This window comes from Pipistrellus kuhlii, unplaced genomic scaffold (genome assembly GCF_014108245.1).
Source record: "Pipistrellus kuhlii isolate mPipKuh1 unplaced genomic scaffold, mPipKuh1.p scaffold_m20_p_10, whole genome shotgun sequence".
In the NCBI taxonomy this organism is placed as follows: Eukaryota; Metazoa; Chordata; class Mammalia; order Chiroptera; family Vespertilionidae; genus Pipistrellus; species Pipistrellus kuhlii.
Genome location: NW_023425405.1, coordinates 40,845,644 through 40,858,035, shown reverse-complemented (window position 1 = coordinate 40,858,035; position 12,392 = coordinate 40,845,644). Strand labels below are relative to the sequence as shown.

At 37.7% G+C, this 12,392-nt stretch overlaps 1 pseudogene; it reads left to right on the top strand.

Annotated features, from left to right (window-relative positions):
• The first annotated feature begins 6,234 nt into the window (after positions 1 to 6,234).
• LOC118714589 lies at positions 6,235 to 9,379 on the top strand (annotated as a pseudogene).
• The last annotated feature ends 3,013 nt before the right edge of the window (positions 9,380 to 12,392 follow it).

The window sequence follows — 12,392 nt, the reverse complement described above, 5'->3', positions numbered from 1 at the left end:
AGTGTCAGCATTTACTGGTTCTGCTGTGGGGTTGATGTGCTGGCTGGTTCTGTGCCTCCCCAGGGAAAGAGCCCAGTGTATGCCTACATCCCTCATGAGAGTGGTGTAGGCCTGCATGGCTCCCTTTTGTTCACAACAGGAAGAAGTGTACTGCTTGCTATGGTGTAATTGGGGATCTGATGAGGCACTTGCCATCTTAGGAAGAAGGTATATAGCATGGGCAACCAGGGAGACCTCTTGTGAGTCCTCTACAGTTTCTGGTTGTAATATTGTGACATCTAACAGTCTTGACTCTTAGCTTCTTATTTTCAAAATGGAGAAAATAAATGTTCTCTTTTCTCTGGGTTGATATGTATATGATATAATCTCATTATTATCTTATCTATAACATATGTATCAGTGGTAAGGTACCTGGAATCTCCCATCAGATCCAAAGCAGATAACTAGGTGTAAATTACATAAGAATTAAATCATTTTATAGAAAATTCTGAAATAAAAGTAAACCCTTCTATTATCAGTTAGCATTGGGTTACATATTAAGATTCAGGTGTGGTAAATGAGGCAGTATGTGAGACCCATGTCTATACTACCTGATTCCAACTAGGAATACCAATGACGTAAAAGAAAAATCCTACCAACAAAACCACAACTGCTTACCGCAGGATTACATGTCTTATAAGGTAGAATATAAAAGCTCACACTTTACCTTTACATGTAGAGAAGCAAGAGCAGCTATGGGGGGGTTGGGGGGGGGGAAACAGGGGAAACAATTCTCTTAGAAGCATTCAGAAGCCCCATATAATCATGGCTCCCCAAGACCCTAAGAAAGGGACAGGTCCTGATATGAAGATACAGCAGCCCCTGAGCAGCTCCAGGCATGCTGATGCCCAGGGACTTCCTTCCCTTCTCCAGGGTCAGACTCACAGCCACAGCTACTCTTGTTGGTGCAATCAATCTTTCTCAGGGCCCCCTTCCCTTCACTCCTTGCCTTTAATAACAAAGTTCACCTTGTTCCTTACTTCATGCATTTTCTTCAGGAAGAACATTCTAGGGAAGTATCCTTTGTAGAGAAACATTCTCTGCATTTGAAAGTCAACATATAGTAATTAATCTACACTAATGAAAGATTAGATGCAAATTGACCATACCTTTAAGACACCGACAAGCCAATCAGGATTGGGTATGCAAATTAATCTAACAAAGATGGAGTTCCACCCCACCCCCAGTGGTGCTGGCAGCCAGGGGAAGGAAGGCCCATTCTTGCCCAATTCTTTGTGCATCGGGCCTCTAGTAGAATATAATACTAAGATGTACAGGCCATGTGAAACAGCTTAGTTGTGTTAATAAAGGGTAATACCATAAACTGTTTGGTCATAATGAGTCTTAGCTTTTTAATTTAAATGCTGTATAATATGAGGCTTGGGGATATTCTACTAAAATGTCAGTGGAACTACTTGAACTCCCCAGGATTAGAAACCTAAAAGTAAGCACAAGGCTTCATAGCTTTGTTGGAAGGCATCTTACTGCTAATTAAACAAATTGCTCAAATGCTTCTTTCTTTGATGAGGAAACCTTCTTCATAAACAAATTCCCTCTGGAAGTTGATGTGTATCTCCAACAAGCATATCAATAAAGCATCTAAGAATCTAGGCTTGTGATTAGCTCTCTCTCCTGCTGTGGCCTTCCTGAGCAGAATCTCTAAAAATTCTTCTTAGAGATTCTTCCTGAGCTTTGGGTTGCCCCAAATTGTATTTTTCTAGGAATGGCCCAGCCTTTCCCCAAATAGATTGCAAGGCAGCAGCTGTCCCTAGGATTTCTCCATAGCTCTTGGGTCCAGGCATACATTCATCCTAGTTCTTCATTTTCTATTATTCAGGCATCCTTAAAGTACTTATTAAGTTCTTGCCAAATGAGTGTATGAACAAGTAACATAAATTTATATTCTTAAAGATAAGGTCTTTGTCATTTAAAAGATAGCAATCCAACATGAGTCTTGCTCACCTTTGGATCTCCGGAAAATATATTTGATTTTTGCATATAGTGAGCCTTCAGTGTTTATCCAATGAATGAATGTGTAAATGAGCCACCATACTATAATAGAAAGTGGCATGTGAATGATCTTAAGAGAAAAAGAAAACACTCCAAATCTTGTGGTCCTTGACTGCCTTATCATGAACCATGAATGGCACTTTGGATGAACTTTCTTTAATTAATACCTCCAACCAAATCTAGGAAAATTTACAACTTTTTTATTTTATATTAATTTTTTATTTTATATAAAATTTACAACTTTTTTATTTTATATAATATTACAAAACAGGTTATATGAACTAAAACCTGTAAGAAGCAACACATTATGACCATCATAAGAATATAAAGAATCTTAATACACAACATCCTCTTAAATGCAATTTTATTGCTCATCCTCTCTGTAAAATCATGGCAATGAGAACATTCTTTTCCTCTGGCATGCCCACTGATAAGCTTTGCTCCATCATTGCTTCTTGAATACATGCTTGGATTAAGCTCTGCTTACTGGACTCCTTCTAGTGGACTGGGGACAACTTTAGCATTGGAAGAACCTGGAAAGTCCATAACTCTGCTGCTTCGCTATTGCTACGTGTGTGTGTGTGTGTGTGTGTGTGTGTGTGTGTGTGTGTGTGTCTTTCATACAAGGTCACTATCTGATATCCAGGCACAGAATTAAATCTGAATAGACCTTAATGGCACTTTTTATAAGTCTTGCTGATTCCAAGTTACATTAAATTCTGAAAACAGAAAGGGTTTCTTAAGTGCACAGATAGGGATCATTGTACTATAAGAAAGAATGTTCACAAGTAAACTGAGGGGAACAAACACACAACACATTTATTGAAAGGTGAGAAGCACAGTTCAGTTTAGGGTTTGGGTTTTTGGTGAAGGAAGAATTGGTGTCTGAAAGGATAGTTCTGGGCAAACAAGTCTTCCTCTATCCCCTAATTATAGAGAGGCCATTCTATATCAAGGTCTCATAATAAAATTCTTCTTAGAGATTCTTCCTTGACTATATAATGGAAGCACCTCTTATGTCATTATATAGCATTATCCTATATTATAACCTTTATAGCACTGAACAATATTTCATGTTTCCTTATGTTTGCTATCTATTTAGACACTCTTTCCAGTTACCCCTCTTCACTATTCTACTGCTCTATCCTTAGCACTTAGAATAGTGCCCAACTAAGACTAACTTATGGCAACCAAACCGACAGACAGTAAAGGACTTGGATGCCAAAAGTTTTCAGCATTCTGACTAAAGCAGCCTATTGTCTAAAAGGGTCTATTGAAATTTCTTCAGCAATGAGAGGGCACAAGTCCAGAATTGTGCCTCAGAGAAATTACATTGGCAACATGTAGCACTAATTGGCAAAGAGAGGATCCTGGTGCAGAAAGTTCAGTAAGGACTTTAGATTTTTTTTCCTCCTGAATGATGCGGTTACTCTTGCCATATGATATATTTTTTTGTACGATATAGTAGCTGTTTAAACTATTAGATACATGTTTTAAGGTAAAGAAAATCTATTCTTTAAGACCTGTTAAATACTATGCATTTAATATATATATTAAATGCAGCTATTAGTTGTGTGTGTGTGTTTAGAATGTCTTATTTGGTTGTTTACGGATATCAACACATCTCTATAAAAATGAATACAACTATTAACCGAAGTACCTAAGTAGCATTTTAACCCAGACAATATAAAGAACTTGGAATTCAGAATTTGCTGTGATTATTACAGTACAAAATAGTGAATGATATTTAAAAGCTTTCTGTCTTGAGATAGTATGTCCAGAAACTTAATGGGGGATAATAATAATGATTATGGTAATGATAACCTCATCAAAATCACACAAGTATGTTTAAAAAGCCTAAAATGAGTTTCCTGTGGAGGTGACATAAAGTGTGTTTTGAGGCCAAGTTGAGAATGAGATTTATACATACTCCAATTAACTTCACACAGGGGGGAAAAAACACAACAAACAAACACAACTATTACATGATTCCATGCCTTACTCTCAAGCCTGTTAGCAACCACAACAGATCAATGATATCATTATTAAGCACCTAATGAGTTAATGATTGAAAATTATTTGCAAGTATATATCACGGCCCAAATAGGAAATTGGATCAAGTATGGATGAGTTAGTGCAAACACCACAACTACTGGCAAATGTCTGAAATAAAGCCATTCAAGGCAAAATCATCTTTTTGGATATTCAAGAGCTAAATATTGTTTACATCTCTTGATCTCTTAAGGACTTCTTTATATTAGATTGTAATAAGTTTTAAAGAAAAATTAATCTATTCTTGTAGTCTTCTTTAAAAAATTAGCTTTATTGTTGAAAGTATTACACAAGTCCCCTTGTTTTTCCCACTGACCCCTTCTAACTCATACTCCTTCCCCTGGTCCCAGGTTTTCAGCACACTATTGTCTGTGTCCATTAGTTATGCATATCCTATATACACTGAGTGGCCAGATTATTATGATCTCTGAACACATAATAACCTGGCCACTCAGTGTATATCCTATCTAATAAAAGGCTAATATGCAATTTGTCCCCTCGACCAGGAGTTCGACTAGCAGGCAGGCAGGCCAACCTCCCATGTCCCCTCCCCCTGGCCAGGCTGGCTAGACCCCACCCATGCACGAATTCATGCACTGGGCCTCTAATACACACACTGAGTGGCCAGATTAGCCAGATTATTATGCATTCAATTCAGAGATCATAATCTGGCCACTCAGTGTAATTAAAAGGCTAAGGCTAATACACAAATCTACTGAATGGTGGCATGACTGGTCACTATGACGCACACTGACCACCAGGAGGCAGATGCTCAACACAGGAACTGTATCTTGGTGGTCAGTGCACTCCCACAGGGGAATACCACTTAGCCAGAAGCCCTGAGCTGGGCTCACGGCTGGCAAGTGCAGAAGGCTCCTGGAATATGAGAGAGCACAGGCTAAACTGAGAGACCCCACCCCCCTCTCTGAGTGCATGAATTTCATGTACTGGGCCTCTAGTATACCTATAAATCCTTTGGCTAATCTCTCCCTCTCACCCCCCTACCTCTATCTTCCCTGAGATATTCAACAGTCTGTTGCATGCTTCTATTTCTCTGGATCTATTTTGTTCATCAGTTTATTTTGTTCTTTAGATTCTACATATAAGTGAGATCATGTGATACTTGTCTTTCCCTGACTGGCTTATTTCACTTAGCATAATATTCTGCAAGTCCCTCTGTGCTCTCTCAAAGGGTAAAAGGCCTTCCTCTTTTTTTTTAGCTGCTGCATAATATGCAATGTGTAAAAGTATCACAGCTTTTTTGTTTTGTTTTGTTTGGTTTGTTTTTTTGTCCATTCATCTACTGATGGGCACTTTTCTTTTAAAAAATAAATTAAGAAGATAAAATTTGAGTTTAAAGGGAAGTTAAAAATGATGTTCCTTGGAGATGTTTTTATTATAAAATATAAAAGTTATCGAAACATTGATAAAATTTTTAAAAAATGATGAGATTGATTTGATTTTTATAATCTTACTTGAGTGGTTGCTCTAAGTAAGTCTTCCTCTTTCTTGTACATTAATTACCTTGAGCAGACTTCTTTATAAGATAATGTGCCATTTACTGAAATCCTGTCTTGGTGTGCTGGTCTGTTAGTGCATACCTTCCAATAAGGTTAGGCCAATTACAGGGCAGAAATGCAGCTTAACTTTTTTCTTTCTGCCTATACAAAGGTTAAATGTCTCAGAAACCTTTGTTTGGGTGGATTTAGTTTCTTCTTTTTCCAAATGAGAGTTTGTATTAGTATTTCTTGGGCTGCTCCCAATTCTTGGAGAAGGCTTTTGAAGCTCATGGCATTCATCCTGACAACATCATCAAGCCAAAGCTAAGCAAGTGATGAATTAGTTATAAGGATGTTTGCAGGAAATAGCAACTCTTCTGACTAGTAGCACATTAGATAGTAACAAATGGATTTCCCAGCAGAAATTGTTGGGTTGTTTTTAGTTTGCAAAATTAATTTAGAAGTAGTAGCTAGCTGACAGATTGATTTTATTTATAGATTGTCATACACTACAATACTTACTTATGTAAGATTCTGTTGCTTTTAACATCTATTTGACTAGCATCTTTCTGACCAGGACATTTTATAGTATTCAGATCAGATTTTTACATGGGTTCATGCATTCAATTGAATATTTCTGATTTCTTTCTTCCTGGCTGCCATCTTCCAGGCAGTAGCTGAAGAATAAGAGGCAGTGGCCAAAGAGAACATCATTTATGCTGACACCAAAGGTTGACTAGATGAAGGGTCTTTGAATGAAGAAGCCAACCCCACAAAAACTGCCCTGTCTGCAGTTGTGTCTTTGGCAGCTTCATTGTCATGGTTACACTAGGGCTGCAGTTTGAAAAGCGTGGATCTTGGTAGCTGCACTCTTTCTGAAATCCTCAGACTGTATGTCTGAGCTTCAGGTTGCTGATGTAACATCAGCAAATGCAAATAAAGATATCAAAACTGAGGCGGATTTGCTGCTACAGATGACACCTGTGTGAAGCTTCCTTAAAGCAATTCCAGTCTAGCGAAGAAACTGTCAAGTACTTCAGTGTATGATTTGATACCAGGAGAATAAATGAAGATACTTTATGCTCCCTGTGGAAAACTACAGTCCCCGGTTCCTACTAGGGATTTTATTGAAGATTATGTTGACATATTATAACAAGCAAAGCAGGAATTCCAGGAGTTAAAAGCAGAGTAATTAAAAGGAGAAGGGAGAAGCAGCTTCTAGAATTCATAAAAGAGCAAGAACAAAACAAAACATAAAATGAAAGAGAAACAAATAAAACTGAAGGAAAATGAGCAAAGAACTTCAGCTGAAGCTGTATTTTGGGGAAGGAAGAAAGGGAAGATTTTGACTCTAGCACTGAGCACAAAGAAAAAGAGCAAAAAAGAACTAGATCAAGATATGGCCGTTGAAGATTACCCAGGATCACATAAAAGAAGCAGAACAGGGAAAAGAGATTTAAAGAGTTTATAATGCAAGAAGAGGTCAACTGTTTAACAAGAGAGACTCTCTCTGCTGATGAAGAAGCTTTAAACAGGAACACTAACAAAAAAAGAGAAAGAGCTTTTAGAATAGCCCAAAGTGCCACAGCATGCATCAATATCTTTCCAAACTTGGGCTGTGACCACTTATGTAGGTGATATTTTCCCGTCTGTTCCCAGATTGTATATTGAAGCAGGTTATTCTGGTCTCACTGAAGACATGAGTTTGCCTAGACCTTCATAAGAATAATACACATTCTCAAAATGCTTAGGCATCCACTAAAACTGGAGAATCTTTGGTGTCTGAATCTACCTCTAACATTGACAAAGGTTCACGTGATTATTCTTTGCATCTATCAAAACCAGTTCCTAAGCCAAATCAGTGGTGCTTTTACAATTCTTGTGAATAACTAGACCAGCTTATCAAAGCTCTTAATTCTAGAGGACATAGAGAAAGTACCTTAAAAAAAACTTTGTTACAAAAGAAGAACAGACTATATGCACAGCTAGCCCATTTTTCTGAAGAGAAATTTCATTTTTCAGATAAATCTAAAATGGATAACAAACCTACATATACTCAGGGAAAAATTTCCAATGTGTATGATTCACCTCAGATGTCTGCAGAGAGGCAACTTGAATTGAGACTGAGAGATTTTTTTTTTAAATGTACTGAACACAGAATCTACCAAGGAACATTAGGAGTGATAAATGTTGCAGATAGACACATATAAGTTCAGCATTAGAAAATGGATAAAATGAGCTGTGAAGTAAAGAAACAAGGAAATGGGATAATTAAAACTGTGAATGAAATTAGAAAAGATAGAAATTGATGAGCAAGCAAAGGCCATATTAAAATACATACTTTTTGACATATAAATTAGAAATTTCAAGTACCATCTCAACAAATACAAATATATTGCAATCAGTGAACAAAAATAGTTTGTCATCTAGCAATGGCATTTTCTCAAAGCTCCTCTTGATGCCAGTGGGAGTTCTTATGAAATAGCTCTGGACCATTGGAGAGAGTCTTTTCTTTCTTCTGCTCTTCTATTCCAAGTCTTTACTCACCTATCCACCTTGGATCACAGTTGACATGGTCCAAATCTATATTGCATGTTCATTATTAGATGTGCAAAAAAAGGGTGATGCAGAAAACATGGTACTTTGTGATGGCTGTGATCTGGGTCATCATACCTACTGTGTTCAACCAAAGCTCAAGACGATGACTGTTTTTGTTCATAGTATTGGCCAAAGAAATGTTCTAGAAGACTCTTCTCTATACAGAGACACTTCTAGGAAAGTGATAGAAAGATGGAAGACAGTATGGAATGTGAGGATGATGAAGTTGATGATGATGAAGAGGGTAAAAACGAGGAGAACAAGATGAAGATGACTCTCAAGAAGAAACATAAGTCAACCCACCAAAACAAGGAAGATAACAAATTAGATTGCCAATTAAAATAAGAAGTAAACTTAACTCTTTTTTTTCATGTCCAACAAGATCCTAGAAAATATACTTCAAGGAATAAGCCGAATATACCCAAAACAGCTGTTTCTTCTAAAACTACTGGTAGAAGCATATGAAAGATAAAATTTGCTTCTAAATATTTAAGAATTTCTAGTCGTTCTACTTGACAGAGTCATGGCCCATTGCAAATAAATATATGTGTGGAATTACTTAGTCTTTATAGAAAATGTAGAGGCAGGAAAAGTGCTAATGTACCATAAGTCCCAACTTATCTATCTTTAGAGTCATTGCTACAAAGTCAAGTGAGCAGTCAAGATCACTAAATGTTGCTTCAAAATAACTTTCTCTCCAAGGTGGTGAATCCAAGAAAAGAGGCAGGAAAAGACAATATACAGAATCGTCTTCTATAACACTGAACATGGAAGTTCAGGCACACAGGGAGGAGTTTATGAGTTGTCTGCTTTAGAACAACTTGTAGAATTGATATGGCATGATGATAGCTGAGTTTTTTACAAACTCATTTCTAAAATTCAAGTCCCAGAATATTATGACATCATAAAAAAAAAACATTGCCTTGAATATAATTTATGAGAAAATGAACAAATATGAATATTAATTAGCCTCTGAGTTTATTGAGGATATTGAGTTAATATTTTTGAGTACCACCTTCATAACAAGTGAAGCAAATGCTGGAATGAGGCTTCAAGCATTTTCCAAATTCAGGTTTAAAAACTTGGACTTCATGTCAGGCCTGGGAATGTGGATCAAGTTAGCTCACCACTGGCTGCAAAAATTTGAGAAAAACAAATTGTTCATGCAAATGGAACACTAAATCATGCTATAAAGCAGACATAGACATATGTTGCATACTGCAATAACAACTGATTGGCAACTTTAAAGTGTGGCCTGTACTATCTTCTCATTTTTACTATTAAACTTTCAGAAGAATGTAGAAAATATTTTTATGCTACAGGTTTGCTTAGTATCTATAAGTTTGGTAGATGTATTGGATACAGAACTGGTTTGCAGAGGAATTTGTATATTTTGAGATAATTCATGTGTCCCAATATCTTAGAAAATATTTTTTCATCTATAATTTATTTTGTCATTGATGATTTTTCTTAGTGTGGTATTAGGGGAAATTAATCTACACAGATAAATCTTTATAGCACAGTTTAGAAAGAAAATGTATATGTCTAAGAAGTTTTTAATGAGCAGATTCTTTCAACACTACTGTACACATGAATGAATCCAATTTTATATCCTTGAAGTGCTATGCCAGTGGTGGCTGAAGTATTAAGCCTGAGATTATTAACTTAGGTATTTATTTAGAATTAGGAGTAATTGGTGAATCCACTTTGTATTTATAAAATTTGTACCTAGAAAATGTTCTTTAACTTTTTTAAACATTTTATTGTGTTTTTGTTTTATTTCTTTTAACTTCCTTAATGATCAGTCAATAAAATATAATATCCTCCCTTTTCCCTTACAGTTTTTCCAGTTTTACAGAACTGTATTATAAGTGATACATTTAAAAAAAAAAAAAAAAGATTACAATGGAGCTGAAAAATTTCTACCCCCTAGTAATGTCTTAAAAATAAAAAGATTACAATGAGCTGAAAAATTTTCTATCCCCTAGTAATATTAACTCAATATCCTCAAGTCATAATGCAACAAATTACATTTATGGCAATGCTGGTGTAAGCAAACCTACTGCATTGCCAATCACATAGAATAACAGGACATATAATTACAGTAGGAGGCTATATAATCAAGACTTATGTGAGTGCACTCTATGATGTTCACACAATGACAAAATTTCCTTATGACACATTTCTCAGCATGGATCCCCATCATTAAGTGGTGCATGACTGTACATTTAGTATTCTTAGAGCTTAACATTTTTGGGGGGAAGTGATCCCCAATAGGTTAATATTTCCATTTTCATAAATATAAACTAGAGCAGCAAGGATAAGGACACGTTAAGGAAACTGCTACAGCTGCTATCTCACATTACTGTTCCACTTATTCATTTGCATACATGCTAACTCAATGTTTCTGTCAGCAATGGATAGTTGGAAACTTAAGTATTTAATACAGTTTCACATTTGAGTGTAAATTAACAAAACTGCCAGTTTCAAAAAAATAACTTTGAGAAGACCTTGAGAAATAAAATGTACTGTCTATGGTTAAGATTTCAGTCAGCTCTCCCTTCCCATTGCTAGAGTGACAGAAGAATTAATTCTGAGCGGGGAGGTAATCCAGTGTCATAGAGATATGACTTGAAGAATTTTGTATTCTCTAAAGTAGATTTACTTTTCTGTTCATCCTGGTTGAGGCTAACATTCAGTGTGTTGGTTTTCCTTAGAGAGTGGAAGCTGAACCATGCTGTGTGTCTGGGCAAATGAGCCTGTCATTGGTATATCTTTGGCTCACTGTCCACAGATGGTTTATATTTGTTCATAAATGAAAGCAAACTATATAGTGTGACTATTCTAAATACATTAGAAGATAACTATTTTCATTAGCCCCATCTTCTGAATGCATTTTAAAGAACTTGCAAAATGACATTGGTTGTACCTTTAAATAAATTGGCGAGGGTCCATAGTTGGTGGCCTGGTTACCAGGGCCGCCAATGGACATGGAACCTTCCACGTCCTGAATGGACTGGACCAGGTTTCATGCTGCATAAAGGCTCTGCTTCAGTGTCTAGTGTTCAGCCCACAGACTGTGAACTTATTTCCAGGTCTGCAGAGGGGTGTGGTTCCTGCTTGGTCCCTGGAAGAGCTCCTACCAGGTCGCTAAGTGGGCCCATGGTAGGCAAGACTGGCCTGAGACCTCAGCGAAGAGCAGCTGGAAAAGAGTCACAGGCTGCCAAAGGGCTCACAGTTGGGACCAAGGACTGCGGGTTTGCCTTCAGAGGCTCAGATGAGCACGCCTTTTTCCAGGTTCCTGAGTGGGCAGAAATGTCCTCACTGAGGAGCTAGGCAGGTAAAGGGTTGCTTCAGAATCTAAGTTCGGACCTTCAGGGGTCCAGAGGAGTGTGTCTTCTATCCTGTCCTGTAGAGGGCATGGCATTACTGCACCCAGGCCTTGGCCGAGAGGGGCTCTAGCTGCCTACAGGGCCATTACAGGGTCTGCTGTTTACCCGCTGTCAGGAAGCCTGCCTCCCAGGGCATGGGCAATGGGTGTGTCTTCCACCATGTTTCTGGGCAGGCACAACCACTGCCAGACTCCAGCACAAAAGGGCAATTTCAACATACACAGTCAGACGAAATTAGATGGGCATGGGTGTGCATATCTCCCGCCATGTTCCTCAGAGGGCAGCACTGCTCCTGGTCCATGGCTGAGAGGAGCTAGAGCCAGGTCATATGACACTCTCTGATCAGTGGTCCTGTTACTAAGGGTACAGGCAGGCCTGACTTTCTTCAGATCCTTTAGTTAGCAGATAGTGCTGCTGGCAGGACCACAGTAAACAGGCTATACCTAAATCCACCAGGGCCAAGGCTCTTTTGGAGTCTATAACCAGGACCACTATCAGTGAGCATACTTCCTGGGCATGGGCCTGCCTTTTCAGAAGTCTTCTGTAGTCTTGGACTCCACTAGGATTTCACAGTTGGAATTTCAAATTCCAAAATTCCCACAAAAGCCCTTTTGTCCACACTTAGCTGCCAAATTACTGCTGCTGGGGAGGGATACAAGTGAAATACCCTTTATTCTGCCATCTTGCCAGTGCTACCACATAAATAGTTTTCTTTAATTCATCCATCATTTTCATTGTTGTTAATATCATATGTGTATGAGAGTGTATCTGTGCTTTCTTCTGAATGCTTTTAAGATTTTCT